We start from the raw sequence: 26,288 nt of genomic DNA, 5'->3' as shown, positions 1-26,288 counted from the left end.
AAGAATTTTTCTGCTGCTTTAGGAAGAAATGTTCTGGATATATCTGTTAAGTCCATCCAGTCTAGTATGTCATTCAAAGCCCTTGTTTACCTGTTGATTTTCTGCTTAGATGATCTATCCATTGATATAAGTGGGGAGTTAAAGTTTCCTACTATTATTATTGTATTATTATCAATGAGTTCCTTTATGTTTGTTACTAAATGTTTTATATATTTGGGTTGTTTCATATTGGGGGCATAAATATTCACAAATGTTAGATTTTTTTGTTGGATAGACTCCTTTATTATTATATAGTGCCCTTCTTCATTGCTTGTTACAGTCTTTGGCTTAAAATCTAGCTTGTCTGATATAAGTGATGCTACTCAAGCTTCCTTTGGACTTCCATTTGCATGGTGAATATTTCTCCATCCCCTCACGTTCAATCTACAGGTATGTTTAGGTATAAAATGGGTCTCTTATAGGCAGCATATTGATGGGTCTTGATTTTTTTATCCATTCTGACACCTTTGGGTCTTGATTTTTTTTATCCATTCTGACACCTGTGTCTTTCTATTGGAGCATTTAGTCCATTTACATTCAGAGTAATTACTGATAGATGACTTTAGTGCAATTTTATTACTTGTTTTTTCATTGTTTCTGGAGATTTTGTTTCTTTCTAGTGTTTGTCACTTTTGGTTTATCTTTCCCACTCAAAGAGTCCCCTTTTATAGTTCTTGCAGGCTAGTTTATTGGTCAAAACTCCTTCAGTGTTTTTGTTTTTGTTTTTGTCTGGGAAACTCTTTCTCTAGCCTTTTATTATGAATGATAGCTTTGCTTCATAGAATATACATGTCTGCATATTGTTCCAGTTCAGCATGTTGAATATATCAGGTCCTCCCTTCTGACTTATGATGTTTTTGTGAACAGATCTGCTGCTACACTTATTTGTCTTTCTTTGTAAATTGAGGGCTTCTTTTGTCTTGCTGCTTTAGGAATTTTTTATCTCTATATTTTCCAAATTAACAACCATATGTGTTGCTGGTGGCTTTCTTTTGTTGATTTTGATGGGAGTTCTCTGAGCTTCCTGTATTTGGTTATCTATTTCCTTCCCCAGATTAGGGAAATTTTTGACTAAATCTCCTTGAAAAACCTTCTACCCCCATTCCCTCTTTTCTTCTTTGGGATTCTTTTTTTAAATATATGAAATTTATTGCCAATTTGGTTTCCGTACAACACCCAGTGCTTATCCCAAAAGATGCCCTCTTCAATACCCATCACCCACCCACCCCTCCCTCCCACCCCCCATCAGCTGTCAGTTTGTTCTCAGTTTTTAAGAGTCTCTTATGCTTTGGCCCCCTCCCACTCTAACCTCTCTCTTTTTTTTTTCTTCCCCTCCTCCATGGGTTCCTGTTAAGTTTCTCAGAATCCACATAAGAGTGAAAACATATGGTAACCCTTTTTCTCTGTATGGCTTATTTCACTTAGCATCACACTCTCCAGTTCCATCCACGTTGCTACAAAGGGCCATATTTCATTCTTTCTCATTGCCACGTAGTATTCCATTGTGTATATAAACCACAATTTCTTTATCCATTCATCAGTTGATGGACATTTAGGCTCTTTCCATAATTTGGCTATTGTTGAAAGTGCTGCTATAAACATTGGGGTACAAGTGCCCCTATGCATCAGTACTCCTGTATCCTTGGGTAAATTCCTAGCAGTGCTACTCCTGGGTCATGGGGTAGGTCTATTTTTAATTTTTTGAGGAACCTCCACACTGTTTTCCAGAGCGACTGCACCAGTTTGCATTCCCACCAACAGTGAAAGAGGGTTCCTGTTTCTACACATCCTCTCCAGCATCTATAGTCTCCTGATTTGTTCATTTTGGCCACTCTGACTGGCGTGAGGTGATATCTGAGTGTGGTTTTGATTTGTATTTCCCTGATGAGGAGCGACGTTGAGCATCTTTTCATGGGGCTGTTGGCCATCCGGATGTCTTCTTTACAGAAGGGTTTATTCATGTTTTCTGCCCATTTCTTCACTGGATTATTTGTTTTTCAGTGTGGAGTTTGGTGAGCTCTTTATAGATTTTGTATACTAGCCCTTTGTCCGGTATGTAATTTGCAAATATCTTTTCCCATTCCGTTGGTTTCCTTTTAGTTTTGTTGATTGTTTCCTTCGCTGTGCAGAAGCTTTTTATCCTCAAGAGGTCCCAATAGTTCATTTTTGCTTTTAATTCCCTTGCCTTTGGGGATGTGTCAAGTAAAAAATTGCTGTGGCTGAGGTCAGAGAGGTCTTTTCCTGTTTTCTCCTCTAGGGTTTTGATGTTTTTCTGTCTCACATTCAGGTCCATTATCCATTTTGAGTTTGTTTTTGTGAATGGTGTGAGAAAGTGGTCTAGTTTCAATCTTCTGCATGTTGCTGTCCAGTTCTCCCAGCACCATTTGTGAAAGAGACTGTCTTTTTTTTCCATTGGATATTCTTTCCTGCTTTGTCAAAGATTAGTTGGCCATACTTTAGTGGGTCTAATTCTGGGGTTCCTATTCCATTCCATAGGTCTATGTGTCTGTTTTTGTGCCAATACCATGCTGTCTTGATGATGACAGCTTTGTAGTAGAGGCTAAAGTCTGGGATTGTGATGCCTCCTGCTTTGGTCTTCTTCTTCAAAATTACTTTGGCTATTCGGGGCCTTTTGTGGTTCCATATGAATTTTAGGATTGCTTGTTCTAGCTTCGAGAAGAATGCTGATGCAATTTTGATTGGGATTGCATTGAATGTGTAGATAGCTTTGGGTAGTATTGACATTTTGACAATATTTATTCTTCCAACCCATGAGCATGGAATGTTTTTCCATTTCTTTATATCTTCTTCAATTTCCTTCATAAGCTTTCTATAGTTTTGAGCATACAGATCTTTTACATCTTTGGTTAGATTTATTCCTAGGTATTTTATGCTTCTTGGTGCAATTGTGAATGGGATCAGTTTCTTTATTTGTCTTTCTGTTGCTTCATTATTAGTGTCTAAGAATACAAGTGATTTGTGTACATTGATTTTGTATCCTGCAACTTTGCTGAATTCATGTATCAGTTCTAGCAGACTTTTGGTGGAGACTATTGGATTTTCCATGTATAATATCATGTCATCTGCAAAAAGTGAAAGCTTAACTTCATCTTTGCCAATTTTGATGCCTTTGATTTCCTTTCTTGGTCTGATTGCTGATGCTAGAACTTCCAACACTATGTTCAACAACAGCAGTGAGAGTGGACATCCCTGAGGTGTTCCTGATCTCAGGGAATAAGCTCTCAGTTTTTCCCCATTGAGGATGATGTTAGCTGTGGACTTTTCATAAATGGCTTTGATGTTTAAATATGTTCCTTCTATCCCGACTTTCTCGAGGGTTTTTATTAAGAAGGATGCTGAATTTTGTCAAATGCTTTTTCTGCATCGATTGACGGGATCATATGGTTCTTATCTTTTCTTTTATTAATGTGATGTATCACATTGATTGATTTGCAAATGTTGAACCAGTCCTGCATCCCAGGAATGAATCCCACTTGATCATGGTGAATAATTCCTTTTATATGCTGTTGAATTCGATTTGCTAGTATCTTATTGAGAATTTTTGCATCCAAATTCATCAGGGATATTGGCCTGTAGTTCTCTTTTTTTACTGGGTCTCTGTCTGCTTTACGAATCAAAGTAATACAGGCTTCATAGAATGAGTCTGGAAGTTCTCCTTCCCTTTCTATTTTTTTGGAATAGCTTGAGAAGGATAGGTATTATCTCTGCTTTAAACGTCTGGTAGAACTCCCTTGGGAAGCCATCTGGTCCTGGACTCTTATTTGTTGGGAGATTTTTGATAAGTGATTCAATTTCTTCTCTGGTTATGGGTCTGTTCAAGCTTTCTATTTCCTCCTGATTGAGTTTTGGAAGTGTGTCGGTGTTTAGAAATGTGTCCATTTCTTCCAGGTTGTCCAGTTTGTTGGCATATAGTTTTTCATAGTATTCCCTGATAATTGCTTGTATCTCTGAGGGATTGGTTGTAATAATTCCATTTTCATTCATGATTTTATCTATTTGGGTCATCTCCCTTTTCTTTTTGAGAAGCCTGGCTAGAGGTTTATCAGTTTTGTTTATTGTTTCAAAAAACCAACTCTTGGTTTCATTGATCTGTTCTACAGTTTTTTTAGATTCTATATTGTTTATTTCTGCTCTAATAGTTAGTATTTCTCTTCTTCTGGTCGGTTTAGGGTGTCTTTGCTGTTCCGTTTCTATTTCCTTTAGGCGTGCTGTTAGATTTTGTATTTGGGATTTTTCTTCTTCCTTGAGATAGGCCTGGATTGTAATGTATTTTCCTCTCAGGACTGTCTTCGCTGCATCCCAAAGCGTTTGGATTGCTGTATTTTCATCATCATTTGTTTCCATATATTTTTTAATTTCTTCTCTAATTGCCTGGTTGATCCATTCATTCTTTAATAGGGTGTTCTTTAACTTCCATGCTTTGGAGTTTTTCCGGACTTTTTCCTGTGGTTAATTTCAAGCTTCATAGCATTGTGGTCTGAAAGTATGCATGGTATGATCTCTACTTATGAAGGGCTGTTTTGTGACCCAGTATGTGATCTATCTTGGAGAATGTTCCATGTGTACTTGAGAAGAAAGTTTATTTTGTTGCTTTGGGTGCAGAGTTCTAAATATATCTGTCAAGTCCATCTGATCCAATGTATCATTCAGGGCCCTTGTTTCTTTATTGACCGTGTGTCTAGATGATCTATCCATTGTTGTAAGTGGGGTGTTAAAGTCCCCTGCAATTACCACATTCTTATTAAGAAGGTTGTTTATGTTTGTAATTGTTTCATATATTTGGGGGCTCCCGTATTCGGTGCATAGACATTTCTAATTGTTAGCTCTTCCTGATAGATAGACCCTGTAATTATTATATAATGCCCTTCTTCATCTCTTGTTGCAGCCTTTAATTTAAAGTCTAGTTTGTCTGATATAAGTATGGCTACTCCAGCTTTCTTTTGACTTCCAGCAGCAGGATAGATAGTTCTCCATCCCCTCACTTTCAATCTGAAGGTGTCCTCAGGTCTAAAATCAGTCTCTTGTAGACAGCAAATAGATGGGTCTTGTTTTTTTATCCATTCTGATACCCTATGTCTTTTGGTTGGTGCATTTAGTCTATTTACATTCAGTGTTATTATAGAAAGATATGGGTTTAGAGTCATTGTGATGTCTGTAGGTTTCATACTTGTAGCGATGTCTCTAGTACTTTGTCTCACAGGATCTCCCTTACGATCTCTTGTAGGACTGGTTTAGTGGTGATGAATTCCTTCAGTTTTTGTTTGTTTGGGAAGACCTTTATCTCTCCTTCTATTCTAAATGACAGACTTGCTGGATAAAGGATTCTCGGCTGCATATTTTTTCTGTTCATCACATTGAAGATCTCCTGCCATTCCTTTGTGGCCCGCCAAGTTTCAGTAGAGAGATCGGTCACGAGTCTTATAGGTCTCCCTTTATATGTTAGAGCATGTTTATCCCTCGCTGCTTTCAGAATTTTGTCTTTATCCTTGTATTTTGCCAGTTTCACTATGATATGTCGTGCAGAAGATCGATTCAAATTACATCTGAAGGGAGTTCTCTGTGCCTCTTGGATTTCAATGCCTTTTTCCTTCCCCCAATCAGGGAAGTTCTCAGCTATTATTTCTTCAAGTACACCTTCAGCACCTTTCTCTCTCTCTGCCTCTTCTGGAATACCAATTATGCATATATTATTCGTCTTTAGTGCATCAATTATTTCTCTAATTTTCCCCTCACACTCCTGGAATTTTTTATCTCTCCTTTTCTCAGCTTCCTCTTTTTCCATAATTTTATCTTCTATCTCACCTATTCTCTACTCTGCTTCTTCAATCCGAGCTGTGGTTGTCTCCATTTTATTTTGCAGCTCATTTATAGCATTTTTTAGGTCCTCCTGGCTGTTCCTTAGTCCCTTGATCTGTAGCAATAGATTCTCTGCTGTCCTCTGTACTGTTTTCAAGTCCAGTGATTAATTTTATGACTATTATTCTAAATTCACTTTCTGTATATTGTTTAAATCATTTTTGATCAGTTCATTAGCTGTCGTTATTTCTTGTAGATTCTTTTGCGGGGAATTCTTCTGTTTTGTCATTTTGGATAGTCCCTGGAGTGGTGCGGAACTGCAGGGCACTTCCCCTGTGCTGTCTTGAATAACTTGCATTGGTGGGCAGGGCCGCAGTCAGACCTGATATCTGCCCCCAGCCCACCGCTGGGGCCACAGTTATACTGGTGTGTACCTTCTCTTCCCCTCTCCTAGGGGTGGGATTCACTGTGGGGTGGCATGGCCCGTCTGGGCTACTTGGACATTGCCAGACTTGTTATGCTGGGCATCTGGTGTATTAGCTGGGGTGGATCCACACAGTGCACAGGGGTGGGAGGGGCAGGGTCAGCTGGCTTTTCCTTTGGTGATCCACTTTGGGAGGGGCCCTGGGGCACTCGGAGGGAGTCAGACCCGCTGGAGGGATGGATCCACAGAAGCACCGTGTTGGGTGTTTGCACAGTCCAAGCAAGTTCCCTGACAGGAACTGGTTCCCTTTGGGTTTTGACTGGGGGGGTGGGTGAGGGAGATGGCGCTGGCGAGCGCCTTTGTTCCCCGCCAAGCTGAGCTCTGTCGTCTGGAGCTCAACAACTCTCCCTCCTGTTGTCCTCCAGCCCTCCCGTTCTCCGTTCTCTGAGCAGAGCTGTTAGCTTATAACCTTCCAGCTGTTAAGTCCCTCTTGCTGTCCGAACACACTTCGTCCGGCCCCTCCGCTTTTGCAAGCCAGACTCAGGGGCTCTGCTTTGCCGGCGGGCTGCCCCTATGCCCCGGCACCCTCCCGCCAGTCCGTTTGGCGCGCACCGCCTCTTTCCCCTTCCTACCCTCTTCTGTGGGCCTCTCTTCTATGCTTGGCTCTGGAGAATCCATTCTGCTCTCTTCTTTGGGATTCCTATGATCCAAATGTTATTACTCTTTTTGGAGTCATTGAGTTCTTTAAGTCTATATTCGTGATTCAATATTTTTCTTTCCCTTTCTTCATCTTCATTATTTTCCAGAATTTTATTTTCTGTATCACTTATTCTTTTTTCTATTTCTATCACCTTTGTCATCATTACCACCAGTTGGTTTTGCATCTCGCTTATGGGTCTTTTTATTTTGTCTTGACCGTTTTTGGTCTTTTATCTCTGCAGTAAGGGTGTCTTCTATGAGTTTATCATGCTCAGCTAGTACCTTTGTGATTTTTGCTTTAAATTCTGGATCAAGCATATTCCTTATATCTGTTTTAAATAGATCCCTGGCCATGACCTTTACTTGCTCTTTCTTTTGGGGTGAATTCCTCAATAATAGCCTATTTTCTAAGTCTCTGTGTTCTTTTGTGTGTTAGGAAAGCCTGTCATGTTTACTGGTCCTGAGAGTAATGGCTTTATAGAGGTTATATACTGTCCAGGGCCTGGCCCTTCGGGAAGTATCAATGGTGTATGCTGTGTGTACTCTGCTGCTGTGTTTTGTATACATTTTCCTTCAAGTTAGTCCTGCACAAAGTTTCTCCTTGCCTTCGGTGGGGAGTGTTTGGACCCTGTCTAGAGTGTGGCGAGTTTTAACCAGGTTTGCTCTGGTCTGCTTCTTAAGAGACCTGATGCTCTTTCTACTAGAGCTGATGTTTTGCAGAACACTGGTCAGCAGACATGGTGTCTGTGGCGGTTTTGTGATGGTCTTCCAGGGGAGCGGCCCATGGCTTTGGTTCTCAGGCACACTTGCCTGACAAAAGCAGCACCTACAGAGCACAGGGATGTGGGTTTGGTGTAAGTGGTTTTGACTGCCACTGTTGGTGCTGTGCTGCTTACTGAAGTTAGTTTATACTGAGGGGCAGAGGATAGAAATGGTGCCAGCCTCCTCCCATGTCCTGGAGAGGGGGAGTTCATACAGACAGTTTTCTGGGTAGCCCTCCCAGGAGAGGAAACAATATCCCTTCATGTGTCCCAGGCGTCCCTCTGGTCCCTGTCTTCACCCTGTCTGTATCTGGTCTGTCTGCCCACCTGGCAGTCTAGTGCACGTACATTGTATTCCAGACAGGCTGGCTGAGTTTTAAAACAACAAACGTTAGGAATCTGGCATGGTGGGGATCTGCACTGGTCCTCTGGAGGAGGGTCTCACTGCACTATGAGTGATGCAGGTTTATTCCATAAGGACAGTCACACCAAAATGTAGGGGCATGGATTTTGCTGTGAAGTACAGCAAAGAGCCGTGTCCATGTTAGCCACCCTCAGCAAGTGTCTCTGAACCTATGTTGGAGGACAGGACATTGTAATGTTGCTTGCAGGCCTTTTTGTCCCTGAAGATTCAATGCCATCTCTCCTAGATGCAGTACAAAAAGGGGGAAAATTCTCCCAGTGAATCCCAGAGGATGCTCTGATCATGCCATCTGGTACAGACTATATGCCATCCTTATCCATAGGAACACTGCAGCACCTGTTGAGCTCCCCACCAGTCACAACACGGACTGCTAAAAGTAAGCCCTGCTGGTCGTAAAAACTCACGAAAATAATTTCCTCTGGTTTTGCAAGTCAATGGCTTTGGGTGTTTTCCTTGTGTGAACCCCTGTTTGCTGTGCGCTCTCCTCTCTCCCCTCTCCTCTCTCCTCTCTCCTCCCTCCTCCCTCCTCTCTCCATGACCAGGATTCCTTCCACTCTGAAGTGCCCATTATCTTTTTCTCCCTCACATCTTGTCTCTGCATCTCCTACCTTCCATGATGTGGCCTCCTCTCTCCCTCTAGTTGTGCACTTTGTTCTGTCAGTCCTCAGATTTCTTAGGTATTCAGAAGGAATTGATATTTATCTAGCTGTTTTCAAGGGACAAGGCAAGCTTGGGTCCTCCTAACCTTGCCATTTTAGCTCCTCAGTGCTGTTTTTTGGTGGAGTCTTCCTAGGCTTTTATATAGAGTATCATGATCTGAAAATTGTGAAATTTTACTTCTTTCCTGCTTATTTGGGTAACTTTGTTTATTTTTGTTGTCTGATGGCTGAGGCTAGGAGTTCCAGTACTATGTTAAATAACAGTGGTGAGAGTGGACATCCCTGTCTTGTTCCTGAGCAAAGAGGAAAAACTGTCAGTTTTCCCCTATTGAGTATGATATTAGTTGTGGATTTTAAATAGATGGCCTTTATGATGTTGAGGTATGTTCCTCTAAACCTTCTTTGTTGAGTGTTTCATCAACAAGGATGTGACAAGGATGTGATATTTTGTCAAATGCATTTTCTGCGTCTATTCTAATGGTCATATGGTTCTTATCCTTTCTTTTATTAATGTGGTGTATCACATTGTTTGATTTGCAAATACTGCACCACCCTTGCAACTCATGAATAAATCCCACTTGGTCATCATGAATGATTCCTTTAATGTATTGTTAGATTTAGTTTGCTAGTATTTTATTGGGAAATTTTGCATCCATGTTCATCATGGATATTGGCCTGTAGTTCTCTTTCTCAGTGGAGTCTTTATCTGGTTTTGGTATCAGGGTAATGCTGGCATCATAGAATGAATTTGGAAGTTGTCTTTCCTTTTTTTGTTTTGGAATAGGTTAAGAAGAATAGGTATTAACTATTCTTTAAATGATAGAATTCCCCTGTGACTCCATATGGCCTTGGAATTTTGTTTACAGGGAGATTTTTGATTACTGATTCATTTTTTTGGTGGGTTGTCTGTTCCAGTTTTCTATTTCTTCCTGTTTCAGTTTTGGTAGTTTATATTTTTTTTTTGGAATTTATCCATTTCTTCCAAGTTCTCCCATTTGTTGGCATATAGTTTTTCATAATATTCTCTTATTACTCTTTGTGTTTCTGTGGTGTTAGTTGTTACTTCTCCTCTCTCATTTGTGATTTTATTTTTTTGTTGTTCCTTTCTTTCATCTTTTTGATACATCTGGCTAAAAGTTTATCAATTTTATTAGTTTTTACAAAGAATCACCTCCTGGTTCTATTGATCTGTTCTGTATTTTTTTAGTTTCTATATTACTTATCTCTAATGTAATCATTATTTCCTTCCTTAGGCTTTAGGCTTTGTATGTTGTTCTTTTCGTAGTTCCCTTAAGTGTAAGGTTGGGTTTTTTATTTGATATTTTTTCTTGCTTCTTTTTAAAAAAATTTTTAAATGTTTTCTTATTTTTGAGAGAGACAGAGACAGAATGCGAGTCGGTTAGGGGCAGAGAGAGGGAGACACACGGAGAGAAACAAATTTCTGAGCCGTCAGCACAGAGCCGGACTTGGGGCTCGAACTCACGTGCTGTGAGATCATGACCTGAGCTGAAGTCAGCCGCCCAACCGGCTGAGCCACCCAGGAGCCCCGTCTTCTTAAGTTAGACCTATATTGCTATATACATCCCTCTTGGGATATGTGTGTGTGTATATATATATATATATATATATATATATATTCGACTTGCTGATTGACTCATTCATTGTTTAGTGGCATGTTGTTTAATCTATTTGTATTTGTGGTCTTTCCAAAACTTTCCTGAGATGATTCCAACTTTCATAATATTGTAGTCAGAACAGTTGCATGATATGATCTGAATCTTTTTGTAGTATTTTAGACCTGATTTTTGACCTAGTATTTGATCTATTCTGTAGAATGTCCGATGTACACTTGAAATGATGTGTATTCTGCTTTCTTGGGATGGGATGTTCTGAATATATATGTTAAGTTCATCTGGTCCAATGTGTCATTCAAAGCTATTGTTTCTTTGTTTATTTTCTGTTTAGCTGATTGGTTTAGCTGTTTAGTTGATGTAAGTGGTGTGTTAAAATCCTCTACTATTATTGTGTTATTACCCAATAGTTCCTTTATGTTTGTAACTAAATGTTTTACATATTTGGGTGCTCTTATTTTTGGTGCACAAATGTTTACAATTTTTAGGTCTTATTGTTGGATAGACCCTTTTATTATGATATAGTGCCTTTCTTCATTTCTTGTTACAGTCTTTGGTTTAAAGTCTACTTTGTCCAATATACGTGTTGCTACTGTGGCTTTCTTTTGACATCTTTTTGTGTGGCAAATATTTCTGCATCCCCTCACTTTCAATCTGCAGGTGTCTTTAGGTCTAAAAGGAGTCTCTTGTAGGCAGCATGTAGATGGATGTTGTTTTTTTAAATCCATTCTGACACCCTATGTCTTTTGATTGGAGCATTTAGTTCATTTACATTCAGAGTAATTATTGATAGATACATATTTAGTGCCATTGCTTGTTTTGTCATTGTTCCTGGAGATTTTTTCTGATAATATATTTTGTCTTTGTCACTTTTCATCTTTCTTATCCACTCAAAGAGTCCCCTTTACTTTAGTATTTCTTGCAGGTTGGGTTTATTGGTCACAAATTCCTTTAGTTTTTGTTTGGGAATCTATCTCTCCTTCTATTATGAATGATAGCCTTACTGGATAGAGTATTCTTGTCTGCAGATTTTTCCCATTCAGCACTCTGAATATATCCTGCCATTCCTTTCTGGCTTGCCACCTGTCTGTTGAGAAATATCCAGCTAGCCTGATGGGTCTTCCCTTGTAAATAAATGACTTGTTTTGCTTCTTTTAAGGTTTTTCTTTATCAGTATATTTTGCAAATTTAATTACAATATATATCGGTGTTGGCCTGTTATTGTTGATTTTGATGAGAGTCCTCTGTGCCTCCTGAATCTGGAGGTCTGTTTCCTTCCCCAGATTAGTGAAGTTTTCAGCTATTATTTCCTCAAATAAATTTTCTATCCATTTTCTCTCACTTCTTGTTCTGGGTCTCCTATAATATGAATGTTATTCTGTTTGATGGAGTCACTGATATCCCTAAGTCTATTGTGTTCCATAAGTCTCTCTCACTTTCATTCAGCTTCAGTATTTTTCGTTATTTTCTATTCTATATCACTAATTCATTCCTCTGCTTCTTCAGCCTTCTTTCATCCATCAAGCCTGTTTCCAATCTTATTGAAGTCTTTATTTCTGATTGATTCTTCTTTAATTCTTTTATCTCTGCAGTAAGGGTCTCCCTGATGTCTTGTATTCTTTTCTCAAGCCCTGTGAGTATCCTTATGATTGTTGCTTGAAATTCTCCTTCAGGCATATTACTTATATCTGTTTTGCTTTGATCTCTGGCCAGGGCCTTATCTTGTTCTCTCATTTCGGATGAATTCTTCCATCTTGGCATTTTGTGTAAGGCTCTGCCTTTTTCTCTGTGTTAGAAAATCCAGTTATGTCTCCTGCTCCTGAAACTAATGCACCCATTTCAACTTTTGCTGTCATGCCAGGGTGCCTCTAGGACAACCTGGCTGGCATCCACTTTAGCCTTAGTTGGCCTGACAGGGTGTCCACTGCACAGTGTCCCCTGATACACTGGATTGTATCTACTTCAGCTTCATCTGTCCTGCTAGGGTGCTCTCAGCACTTAGAACCCAAGGACCCCTGACCTGCACCAACATTGGTTTTAGCTATCCAGCCAAGATGCCACTTTGTGGAGGTCTCTGGACTTCTAGCCCATGACAACCATAGCTGCAGCCAGCCAGGAAAATTCATCAAGCACAATCTACATGGGGGACAGTTATACAAAAAAACATTTATTCAAGTTAGGTGATGTGCCTATTTTACCTAATTCATAGAAACAAAATCAGGTGTAATGGGGGGGGGGGTCAGAGGAATATGCTCCAAAAGAAAGAAAAAGACAAAACTTCAGAAATAGAACTAATTGAAATAGAGATAAGTAATGTGCTTGGTAAAGAATTTAAAGTAATGCTCTTAATGATGCACACCTAGTTATAAAGAAGAGTGGAAAAACTCTGAGACCTATAATAAAAATATACAAAATATGAAAAAGAACCAATTAGATTCGAATACAATAACTGAATGGAATACACTAAAGGGAATCAACAGTAGATGATTGGATGCAGAAGAATGTATAAGTGATCTACAAGACAGAATAGTGGAAAGCACTCAAGTTGAACAACAAAAAGATAAAGGAATTTAAAAAATGAGGACAGGTTAAGGGATATCTTGGACAACATCAAGGAAAAACATTTGAATTATAGAAGTCCTAGGAAGGGAATAGAGAAAGGGCCAGGAAACTTTGAAGAAATAATAGGTGAAAATATCTCTAATCCAGGGAAGGAAATATATATCCTAGTTCAAGAATCACAGAGAGCTCTAAACAAAATGAACCAAGGATGTCCACACCGTGACACATGATAAGCAAAATGTCAAATGTTAAAGATTAAGAGAGAATTTTAAAAGAAACAAGAGAGAAACAAAAGCCACATAAACAAAAGCCACATAAATTTTTCACCATAAACTTTGTGGGTCAGAAGGAAGTGGCACGATTTATTCAAAGTGCTGAATAAAAAAAAACAAAACCCTACAAAAAAGAATACCCAGCAAGGTTAGGATTCAGAATTGAAATTGAGATAAAGAGTTGCCCAGACAAAAAGGTTAAAGGAGTTTATCTCCAGCATTAAAGACTTTAACTAGCCTTATAAGAAATGTTAAAGGGACTTCTTTAAGTGGAAAAGAAATGGCTATAATTAGACATAACAAAACTATTAAAAAGATGCAAAAGATGGCAGTATATATATAAAATGTGGAGAAGGGAGTAAGATAAAAGATTTTCTGAGAATGTGTTTGAACTTAAATGACCATCAATTTAATATATAGGCTGCTACATACTTAAGATGTTATATATGAGCCACATGATAACCACAAAACCAAACCCTATAACTGATGCACAAAAAACAAAGGGAAAGAAACCCAAACATCACACTGTAGGAACTCATAAAGCACAAAGAAAGTACAAGAGAAGAAGAAACAGATAAGAACTATAAAAAAACACCATTAAATTTTAACAACATGGCAATAAGTACATACATATCAATAGTTATTTTCAATGTAAATGATCTAAATGCTCAAATCAAAAGATATAATTTGGTGGAATAGATAAAAAGTAAGACCTATCCATATGCTGCCTGGAAGAAACATCTCAGACCTAAAGACACTTAGAGACTGAAAGTGAAAGATGAAAAAACATTTAAATGGAAATGTAAGATAAAAAATCTAGGGTAGCAATAACAATATCAGAGAAAATAGAGTTTAAAACAAAAACTGTAACAAGAGACAAAAAAAGGTATTGCATAGTGATAAAGGGATCAATCCAACAATAGGATATAACCATTGTAAATATCTATGCACCCAACATAGAAGCACCTACATACATAAAATAAACATTAATGGACATAAAGAGAGAAATTGATGGTAATACAATAATAATAGGGGACATTAACAGTCCACTTACATCAATAGATACATCATCCAGGCCAAAAAAAATCAACAAGAAAACAGAGATCACATGTTTGATCACAAAACAAACTAAAAAAAATTAAGATTAAAATCATAACATGCATCCTTTCTGACCATAATGCTATGAAACTAGAAATAAATCACAAGAAAAAAATTAGAGAAAACACAAATACACGGAGGCTAAAGAACATGCTACTAAACAACAAATGGATCAGTGAAGAAATTCATGAAACAAGAAAAAGCTGAAATAAACAATCTAACTTTATACCTAAAGCAACTAGAAAAAGAAGAACAAACAAAGCCCAAGATGAGTCAAAATAAGGAAATAATAAAGGTTGGAAGAGAAATAAATTTCATAGAGACTAAAAGAGCAATAGAAAAATATCACTGAAACCAAGATCTTGTTCTTTGTAAAGGTAAACAAAATTAATAAACCCTTATTCAGAATCACCAAGAAAAAAGAGAAAGGAGCCAAATAAATAAAATAAATAAAAGGAGAAGTAACAACTGACATCACAGAATTACAAAGGATTATCAGAGAATACTATGAAAAATTATATGGCAACAAATTGGACAACCTAGAAAAAATGAATAAATTACTATGAACATACAGTCTTCCAAAAGTGAATCAGAAATAAATAGAAAATAGAAAATCTAACAGACCAATTACTAGGAACAAAATTGTATCAGTCAAAAACTACCAAAATATAAAAGTCCAGGACCAGATGGATTCACAAATAAATTCTACCAAACACTTAAAGAAGAGTTAGTAATTATTCTTCTCAAACTATTTCAAGAAACAGAAAAGAAAGAAAAGCTTCCAACTATATTTTACAAGGCCGGCATTACCCTGATACCTAAACCAAAGACAACACATAAAAAAGACTATGGGCCAGTGTCCCTCATAAACAGATGCAAAAAACCTGAACAAAGTATCAAATTACATTCAATGATACATTAAAGATCATTAACCAAAATCAAGTGGTATTAATTCCAGGTATGCAAGGATGGCTCAATATTTGCACATCAATCAACATGATATAACACATCAACAAAATGAAGGATAAAATCATATGATCATCTCAATAGATGCCCCATAAGCATTTGATAAATCAACATCTGTTCATAATAAAAGCTCTCAACAAAGTAGGTTTAGAAGAAGTATACCTCTACAAAATAAAGGCCATATATGAAAAACCCAAAGATAACATCATACTCAATAATGAAAAAATGATAGCTTTTTCTCTAAGATCAGGAAGACAAGGCTCTCCACTCTTGCTGCTTTTATTCAATATAGTACTGGAAGTCCTAGCTGTAACAATCAGACAAAAAAAAGAAATAAGAGGCATCCATATTGGTAAGGAAGAATTTAAGCTGTCACTATTTGCAGATGACCTGATTCTATACCTAGAAATCCCTAAATACTCCACCAAAAAAACATTAGAAGTAACTAATAAATTCAGTAAAATTGCAGGATACAATATCAACACCCAGAAATCAGTAGTGTTTCTATGCATTAACAATAAAGTAGCAAAGAAACAAAGAAAATGATTGCATTAACAATTGTGCCAAAAAGATTAAAATATTTAGAAATAAACTTAACCAAGGAGGTAAAAGACCTGTACTATGAAAACTATAAAACATGGAAGAAAAAAATTGAAGATGGCATAAACCAATGGAAAGATATTCCATGCTCATATATTAGAAGGAAAATATTGTTAAAACGTCCATATTACCCAAATAAATCTATAAATTCGCTGCAATTCTTACCAAAATACCAAAGGATTTTTCACAGAACTAGAACAAATAATCCCAAAATTTGTATTAAACCACAAAAGACTCTGAATAGTCAAAGCAATCTTGAGAAAAAAGAAATCGGAAGGTATCACAATCCCAAATTTCAACATATACTATAAATCTGTAGTAATCAAAATAATATGGTACTGGCACAAAAATAAACACATAGATCAAAGGGCTAGAACAGAGAAATAAACCCACAATTATATGGTCAATTACTCTATGACAAGGGAGGCTAGAATATACAATGGGGAAAAAAATAGTCTCTTTAATAAATGGTGTTGGGAAAACTAGACAGCTACAGGCAAGAATGAAACTGGACTATTTTCTAACATTATACACAAAATAAACTCCAAGTGGATTAAAGACCTCAGTGTGAGACCTGATACCATAAAATGCATAAAAGAGAACACAGGCAGTAATTTCTCTGACATGGCCTGTAGCATCATTTTTCTAGATATGTTTCCTAAGACGAGGTATATAAAACCAAATCTAAACTTTTAAAACTACATCAAAATAAAAAGTTTTTGAACAGGAGTGCCTGGGTGGCTTAGTTGGTTAAGTGTCCAACTCTTTATTTCAGCTCAGGTCATGATCTCATGATTTATGAGGTCAAGCCCCATGTCAGGCTCTGTGTTGACAGTGCAGAGCCTGCTTGGAATTCTCTTTCTCTCTCTTTCTCTCTCCCTCACTCTCTATGCTCTCTCTCTATCCAAATAAACATGTTTTAATTAAAAAAATTATGTTTATTTTTGAGAGCAAGAGAGACAGAGTGTGAGTGGGGGAGGGGAAGAGAGAGAGGGAGACACAGAATCTGAAGCAGGTTCCAGGCTCTGATCTGTCAGCACAGAGCCTGACATGGGGCTGGAATGCACGGACCGGGAGATCATGACCTGAGCTGAAGTTGGATGCTTAACCAACTGAGCCAACCAGGTGCCCTAATAAACATTTTAAAAAAGGTTTTGTTAAGGAAACCACCAACAAAACAAAAAGGCAACTTCCTGAATGGGAGAAGACATCTATAAATCTGATAAGAGATGAATGTCATATATATATATATATATATATATATATATATATATATATACAACTCAACAAACAATCCAATTGAAAAATGGGATGAGAATCTGAATACACATTCTTCCAAAGCAGACATACAAATGGCCAACAGACACATGAAAAGATTCTCATCATTACTAATCATTAAGGAAATGTAAATCAAAACCACAATGAGATATTACCTCACACCTATCAGAATGGCTAAAATCAAAAACACAAGAAGTAATGAATGTTGGCAATAATGTGGAGGATAAGGAACCTTCATGCACTATTAGTGGAAATATAAATTGCTACAGCCACTGTTGAAAACAGTATGGAGGTTCCTCAAAAAAATAAAAATAGAAATATGTTGATCCAATAATTTCCTAGTTGGTTTTTACCCAAAGAAAATTAAAACACTAACTTGGAAATATATATCCATTCTTGTTTATTGCAGGAGCATTTTCAATAGCCAGGATATGAAAGCAACCTAAATTTCCATTGATAGATGAATGGATAAGGGAGATGTGATATATATTATAGAATATTAACCATAAAAAAGGATTTTTGTCCTTTGTGACAACATGGATGGACATAGATGTTATTTTGCTAAACGAAATAATTCAGACTGAAAAAGACAAATACCACAAGATTTCACTCATATGTGGAATGTAAAAAAACCGAATGAGAAACAGACAAAAAGCAAAATCAGACCTACAGAGAACAAACTGATGGTTGCCAGAATTAAGTGAGATGGGGGTACACGAAATTGGTGAAGGGGAGAGGGAGATACAGTCTTCTAGTTATGGAATGAATAAGTCATGGGCATAAAAGTCACAACATAGAAAATATAGTCAGTGATATTGTAATAGGGTTGTATGGTAACAGATGGTAGCTACACTTGTGAACATAGCATAATGTATAGAGAAGTCAAATCACTATATTGAACACCTCAAATTAATATAACATTGTGTGTCAACTATACTCAAAAATAATTTATAAGACAAAGATGTTAATCTCATGGCAGTGAGAATTATCATGAAGAGGCAGTTTTAAAAGGTAGATTGGGTAAAATAGAAAGACTTCATAAAAATATATTGTTTTATTTTTCAACTAGGATTGTATCATCCACATTCTTTGAAAACAAGTCATATGGAGGCAAAGTTGTTTTTGATGAATTTGGCTGTTTTGAGATTGTCCAAAACTTTCAGGTGAATAAAAAGTAGGAGACTCAATAAGTTCCTGACATATGAATACATTTAAAAATAGTGTTTAGAAGTAGATGTTCCAGGTGGTTCTGTTAAGATAATCATACACAGGCAGTGATATAAATGCAAATCTGAAGTTGTCTCTGGGACAGTCAGCTAATATGATAAACATAGAAGAGGTAAATTAATTTTACACTCAACTAAATTACAATTTTAATAAATTGAAAATGTGTAGGTAGAAAATAGAAGGCTTCAGAGTTTGGGGGCAGTGATAATCAAGTGGAAAAGGGTTAAATATTAATGTTTCCTATCTCATCTTCACCTATTTTTCCTACTATTCCCCTTTGAGTTTTTACATCTCACAGAACCTCAACTCTCAGCATCCAGTAGCTTTGCCATTCTTAATCACTCTTGATTAAGAGGCAACTTAGGATTTGTATTTGTGTTGCATTTCTCTGAACCACATTACTTCAATAAGTGCTTTCTAATTGTCCAGGGTAATTTATGTATGGCATGACAGTGAATTGGTAAGATAATGACAATTTTTGACTGTTACCTACATTCTTTAAAGTTCCAATGGTAAAACTTTTGCTTCCCCTGTACAGTGGATTGCATTTTATTTTTATTGAAATTCTTCTATGCCACAGTCAGATTTATTTTAGAATATGCCAATATTATCAAGATCTGGGTCTGATACTATCCTAATTTGCAAAATTGATTTAAATATTTCAGTTAAAGCTTCTTTCCAAGCCATAAACATACTTAAAAAAAAAACTGCTTAAATTGTGATTTTTACTATCATAAATTCTCCACCCCATAAAGTTGGAAGTCTAAACATTGAAACACTCAAGGTGAAATTGACTAGTTTTTTTTTTTCAACATTTTTTTTTTTTATTTTATTTTTGGGACAGAGAGAGACAGAGCATGAACGGGGGAGGGGCAGAGAGAGAGGGAGACACAGAATCGGAAACAGGCTCCAGGCTCCGAGCCATCAGCCCAGAGCCTGACGCGGGGCTCGAACTCACGGACCGCGAGATCGTGACCTGGCTGAAGTCGGACGCTTAACCGACTGCGCCACCCAGGCGCCCCAAAATTGACTAGTTTTTAATGTTCCTGCATATGGTGAGAAAATTTGAAAATTTTGTTTATCAGATGAACATATGGGAAGGGGTAAAAAAAAGAGAGAATGGGAAACAAACTATAACAGATTCTTAATGAGAGAGAACAAACTGGGGGTTGATGGATGGAGGCGGGTGGGGGATGGGCTAGATGGCTTATGGGTATTAAGAAGGGCACTTGTTATGATGAGCACTGGGTGCTGTATATAAGTGATCAATCAGTGAATTCTACTCCTGAAATCAATATTGCACTGTATGTTAACTAACCAGAATTTAAAAATTAAAAAAGAAAACTTCTAACATTAAGAAAGTGTGTATAAATATATTTACACATTACTGTATAAACTATTATTGCATATCTTTATACCTATAAAATTTCCTTTTGAAAATATATGCCTTTAATTTTCTTAGTAACCTTTATTCAAATAAGATACTTGTATAAAGGTCTCCTCTTTTATGCTTTTTTTTAACCTAGAAAGAAATTAATTGTATTTTCTTTGTAGTATTTGAGTTTTTTTACACTGTGATGCAAATTCAAGCTGTTTGTAGCTGGTATATTGGAATAAATGAAATGGGATTTTCAGGTGAGATGTTTGAGGTTTTTACCTAAGATAAATTATGTACTTTTATAAGTTAACTGTAATAAAAGACTTTTTCTGGTTTTATGTTAAGCCTGACCTCTATGGGCTGGGCTTCTCCCAATTCAAGTTCTCCATTATTATTTAGTTGAGGTCAGCAACAACTCTTCTAAACTTCAACATTAAACGCTTTGCATTTCCAATGATTTATACCTTCTTTTAGGCTGAGAGGCTTTTCTTCATTCTGTCTGAAAAGGTCTTTTTGTGTAAATGGTGCACCTATTGAGGGAAACTTTATTTCGGGCTTACTTAATGAGGGTATCTTGAAATATTTCTCTGAGGGTAATGTATAATTTAGGAGCAAGTGTGCCACTGTGTTCTTTTCTCAGGATCATTGTATTCTTTTTTTCAGGTGACATGCATCTGGAGAATAATAAACATAATTTTCAGTGCAAGAAAAAATAAACCAGAATTCATATCATCCTTAGTCACATAAGAAAAGTTCTTTTTCTTTTTACTTATCATGACAACAGAGGGAAAGACAAAAGATGTGAGGCTGAGCAGAGACCAAACATGATGAAGTGCCATTAGACTAGTCAGCTTTCTACCTAAAAACCATTGCTGGTAATTTCCCAACTCACATCCATGTAGGTGCATAAGAAATACTGAGCACAGGGTTGGGGGCTCTTCAGTAGATATGTTACAGAAGAGTCTATATAACACACATACCAATCAACCTGGGAGTGAATAAACTCTACTACAGCCCCGTGAAATCAGAGTATAGAAACTTCCATCAAAGTGGTCTGGAATTTTAAGCTTTGCCAACGTTGTTTAACAAAACTATAATATACAAAAGAAACAACAATTTTATGCATATGCTTTTAATAAAGGACATAGGAAGATAAAAGTATTTGTGGATATTTCTGTAGCAAGACACGTGATTTAGAGAATACTGTATACAATAACTTTGAGCAGATTAGTGGAAAAAAAGGATTTGTAGCAAATTGGCAAGTTGAGCTTAACTGCTAGAGCCCCAGTGCCTTTCTTTTTCTGGCTCTCCAATATATTTCATATATTACCAAGACTAAGTACCAGCTTTCATGCTGTGTCTCTTTGCTGATTTATCCAGCAGGGTGACAGCAATTATTCCTTGAATACATCTTACCTTGTTTTTTTGTTTTTTGTTTTTTTTTTTTTTTTGGCTTTACTGTCATTCCGTACAAAAAATGTGTTTCCTGATATATTGCACTCATTGTCCATCTTAACTCATTCTGCTGATGGCCACATACCACTGTGCTACAAAGAACAAATGTAATAGTTTTAAACACTTCAGGACACGGTCCTAGCCCTTTTGGGGAAGCAAATAGTTGTTCGTTGCATGCTCTTAGGAGTCACCCATTCATTATTATATTACATAACACCTGCATGCAAAAGACTACAACTTAATATGGTACATTACAGCAAAGGTTAAAGAAATGCAGATGTACCATGCCTCATAAACCATTTCCTACTGATTACATGGAACTCATAAATTTTCTAAGAATGAAGGACTTGTGAAAGGGTTTAACAATCTTGTCTTTTGCACCAACTGAATATCATAGCGACTCTGGAAGTAGAAGTTTTAGAATGTATAAATGGAGTGTTCTTCACTTGAAGTGGCTGTTGGACTTTTTTCTAAAAGGAGAGGACAAAGAATCATTCCTTTAAAGTATTTGCACCTGCTGACCAAGCAGCCTACTTTGAGGGAAGTATGTAGTGTGCGTATATGTGTGCACACATGTATGTAGTAGATATATATGTGTGATGAGAAGTAAAAGGGATAAGCTTTGCATGACTGTTACATTCCTATGAATTTAGGCCATGTTACATTTCAGGTGCATGTCACAATAATGTACATTCAATATTCTTAAAACATACCTGCTTAGGATTGTGCTTAATTCTCCATTAACCTCAATGTCTACACTTTGTGCAATTTGGCATAAACATGGGGAAGCACATTCTTTTCTCTGGCAAAGACAGCTCTGAGATTGGGCTCTATGGGTGCCAGAGGAGATAATGGCATTGGCTGATGTCACATAGTGTGAAATATGTGAGTTACATGGGACCAATGTGGGAAAGAGACATATATAACATTTATATCACATAGAAAATAAGAGTTATTTAATTGCATACTTTTAGATGTTGGACAAAGTGGAAATTTTCTGAAATGTGATCCTGCCCTAATTTATCTCAGTGTTCTAAGCTGTCCCATGGTAATTCCAATACTGGGAAGCTAAGTCAGTCTAACATGCACTGGACATGATAACTGAGTTCTGTCCCAGACAGCTCTGTGCTTTTGGAGGCCACTTCATTTTTTTTTGGCCTTAATTTTCCTAGATGTGCCATGGGTAAAATAATTTCTATTCCAAGGACATTGTTAGAATGAATTGAAGAACTTTAATAAAGTATTCTAAACTCTGCAAGAACAAGTCAGCAATGAGAGCATGGAAGAAAGAATGGAGCACACTGGTTAGGTTAGTTATGGTTCAAGTTTTCATCCCAGTCCTTCAATGAAAGACTTATATAAGAGCACTAGGGAGTTACATAGCACCTTTAGCAGTTTTAGGATCCTAATAATGAGTATCTTAATTTTGCAAATGTGGAATATGGGTACCAAAAAATTGGGGAATGAGATCCCACAGAGGTTATTTGACAGGACCTCAAGGAAAACAAGCAACAGAGCCAGAACAAGATATACTAATTATTAGGTTAATCTCTCTGTCAATCAATAGTCAATCAATGAGGGGGGAGTGCCTATGTACAGTAGGCAATACTCAATGATCTATGGATAGGGGTATTATTAGAGTCTATAAGCTAGTGGAATAAAGGTGCTGAGATAGGAATAGGGTTTAGTTTTCCAAGCCCCCCTACTTAAAACTCTGATTTATTTGGCCCTTTGAAGATGGTTTAAGTCAGCTTTGCATTATAGCTCTCCTGAGCTTTACTCTTCCAGTATTTCCCTATAATTTCTTGATACTATCTTTTATGACCTGATTTCTATCAGTGCCAAACTCTGATACACTCTATGCATCAAAGAAATGGTCGATTCTTTCCTGACTTTGAATCATAGTGAGAAGCTACCCTGCCTAAACCTTAGCAGAAGATGATGGGAAAGAGAGAGACCTCTTCGAAGCCCACTGACTGTGGAGTAAATAATGGCCTATCTTTAGGGAAAGGTGCATTACTATATCAATAAAAGGCAAGGTTTGTCCATCATAAGACCATGTGAATGGCCAAATAAACTTTCAAGAAAAACCTAAACAAGAGAGTGTTTTGGAGGAAGAAAGAAAGGGGGAAAAAGCTTCCCATACATGAGGTCATTGTGAAACCTAGTGTGTATAGTCTTCTAGGTTGCTTCTTAGCATCTGAGTTTGAGAAACATTCCCTGGCCCTAATAGATTTTGTCACATATAGTATTCTTTCAAATGAAATGCTGGCCACAATCCATTTAATTTATGCTAAAAGTCTTACTTCGACCAAAATTACCTAGAGGATCTAAATGAACAAGTTTTTTGTTTAAGTAGCTGAATTGCTCACCTTCTCACCTCCACTGGAGTTTGAACACCAAATAGTTTGTAGTAGGCAAATTTTCTTTTACTCAAAAAGGTTTTAGGGGGCATAATTTAGTAAACCTAATGTCCTTATAGGAGCTTAACTCCTTGGTATCTGTAAGATGCCTCTAATTCCCACTAATCTCTGCAAGAGTTGGGACTTCTGTTGTCAGCAGCTGGGCACAAGAACACAGGCTGAGAAATGAAAACCATCAATGTTCTTAGGAATTATTATAAAGAAGCAGCATTGGTGTTCATACTCATTGATTTGGGCACTAGGACTAAAAGAAAGGTTGATTATAAATAAATGGGAAAATGAATGTAAACTATCTTAATGGCTGAGCTACCACTGAAGCTACAACAAGGAAAAAAAAGAAAAAGAAAGTATTGGCATATTACTACGGGTTATCATTGTCTGTACACTAACCCCTGCTGTGAAAACAAAGATCTTTAGTGCTAATCCTTAGGCTAATTTCAACTTTGAAGCTTTACCTTATGAACAGTTTTGTAATTAAACCTGAAAATTATCTTTAAGCCCCTAACAAAACCTATGGTCCATAACTTAGGGTTATGGTTTTTCTTTCATCATAAGAACAATTAATATAGGCAAAAAAAGCTAGGTATCAGAGAAAATAATAAAAGTAACTGGAGAATTTTACCAAAGCCTGACATTAAAAGTCCTTAAAACACTTATGTTTATTTAATAAAGTGGAGATCTGATCTTCTCTATTAGTTGTGGTGCTTTCAGGAACATTACACATTTATGACAGAGAACAGGCTTTGCATTGTTCAATTCCCAATTGAGGACCTTGATTATGGGGTGTTGAATCTGCCTCTTGAATTTTACATGCCTGATATAGGGATGGTTTTCACAGCCCAGCAAATATTTAAATTGCTATTTAGGGAAAAACACAGAGTTGAATAAAAACCTTGGATTTTTTAACCTTGATTTTCATAACACACAGCAGAATTTTGTGTAAATATGCTGCACATATGCATGCTTATAAATGCACAGGCACACAAGCAGCAAACATATCTGATTCCCCTCAATACCACAAAGACCCTATAAAGATAATTAACAGTCTTTCCAGGGGAGTGAAAGACTCCATGGAAGTCTTTTGAATTCCTCTTTACCCGACAAGAGAAATAACAAGAGTCTCTGGGAAGGTATATATGTTACATTCAGGTTTTTACAGATTGGGGAGGGGAAATGAAGAAAGAGAGGAAGACTGTCTTGAATTAATTGCTACCAGATCAATGGGTTCAGTTAGTAAATTAAATAGCTTGTAAAGTTCTGAAACATCTATCTGCACAGCAAATATTTGATGGAATGCTTTTAAATTGTGAAGCTTTCAATCCACAATGGTGACTTATTTTGAAGATTAAAATGGTTCCCAACATTGAATTCTGTAAGCCTCATGGGAGATGGAGGGTCCTGGGAATGAAAAAAAGAAATTCACAGGTGAGCTGAACAACTGTAAATATCTACATGGTAACATCCACTGAGAATATGCAATCATTAAAATTATGTTTATGAAGCATATGGGTCAGCACTGAAAAATGTTAAGTGAAAAGAGCAGGATGAAAAATCATATAATAATGTTATAATTATTTTTAACCCAAAAGTTGTACCTGGAACAAAAGACTGAGAAAATACACTAGATTGTTCAAAGTGGTGGGTTCATGGGTAATTTATTTTTATTTTCATTACTTTCTACTTGTATTTTCCACATTTTCTCAAGTAAATATATAACTGATAACACAAAAATGTTTATTTTTGAAATTCACATGAAAATAAGCTTTGAAAGTGGACAATTCTGAATCTGAATTCTAGCTTTGAAACTCGTTATCTCTGTGACTCTGGACAAATAACATAAATGGACCTTAGTTTCTTCATCTGTAAAATCAACACAATAAAATCCACCTAACAAAGTCTGGCATATAGTAGGCACTGAAGTAGCTATTATTAGTATAAGGTTCCTGAAGTAGCTATTATTAGTATAAGATTTCTGGAAAACAAGCCATATATTTTAAGAGTTTTAAAATTATGTTCATACCAGTAGTTTTGCTTCTAAGATTCCAGACTAAGAAAATGATTATAAATGAGAAAAAAGATTAACGTTCAATGAAATATTGATGGCCTTATTCATAATAGTGAAAAATTAGATAAAATCTTAATGTTGGAAAGCATAAAATTGATTAAATAAATAACTTGATATAATGGGAAGTTACTTTTGACATTAATGAAAAACGAAGAATTCAAAACTGACAGTATGATCTCAATGTTTAAAAAATTCATTCGTAGAAAATATTGCAAGGGATACAACAAAATGTTAACATGACATCTTTAGGTGGTGGAATTATAGGTGATTTTAATTTTCTTCATAGTTTTTTCTCTTTTTGTTGTAAATATGTTTAATAAACTTTTTTTAATGTTTATTTTTGAGAGACAGAGTGTTTTCGGGGGAGGAGCAGAGAGAGAAGGGAACACAGAACCTGAAGCAGGCTCCAGGCTCCAAGCTGTCAACACAGAGCCCCAGGCGGGGCTGGAACTCACGAACCGTGACATCCTGACCTAAGCCGAAGTTGGAAGCTTAACTGACTAAGCTACC

At 36.7% G+C, this 26,288-nt stretch overlaps 2 protein-coding genes across 3 annotated transcripts in view; one reads left to right on the top strand and one right to left on the bottom strand.

The window, feature by feature from the left end:
* Window positions 1-26,288, top strand: part of UPRT (uracil phosphoribosyltransferase homolog) — a 210,015-nt gene that overhangs the window by 88,373 nt on the left and 95,354 nt on the right. The window lies entirely within an intron of this gene.
* ZDHHC15 (zinc finger DHHC-type palmitoyltransferase 15) overlaps window positions 20,952-26,288 on the bottom strand; it is a 188,212-nt gene continuing 182,875 nt past the window's right edge. For both annotated transcript variants that reach the window (XR_002077150.2, XM_019439238.2), the window contains one exon: window positions 20,952-25,111. The gene's annotated coding sequence lies outside the window, so the exon portion shown is untranslated. The remainder of the gene's footprint in view (window positions 25,112-26,288) is intronic.

The sequence above is a fragment of the Panthera pardus genome, unplaced genomic scaffold (assembly GCF_024362965.1).
Source record: "Panthera pardus isolate Hobbes unplaced genomic scaffold, ASM2436296v1 HiC_scaffold_27, whole genome shotgun sequence".
Classification (NCBI taxonomy): Eukaryota; Metazoa; Chordata; class Mammalia; order Carnivora; family Felidae; genus Panthera; species Panthera pardus.
Note: the sequence above shows the minus strand (reverse complement) of the source record. Positions and strands in the feature narration are given on the sequence as shown.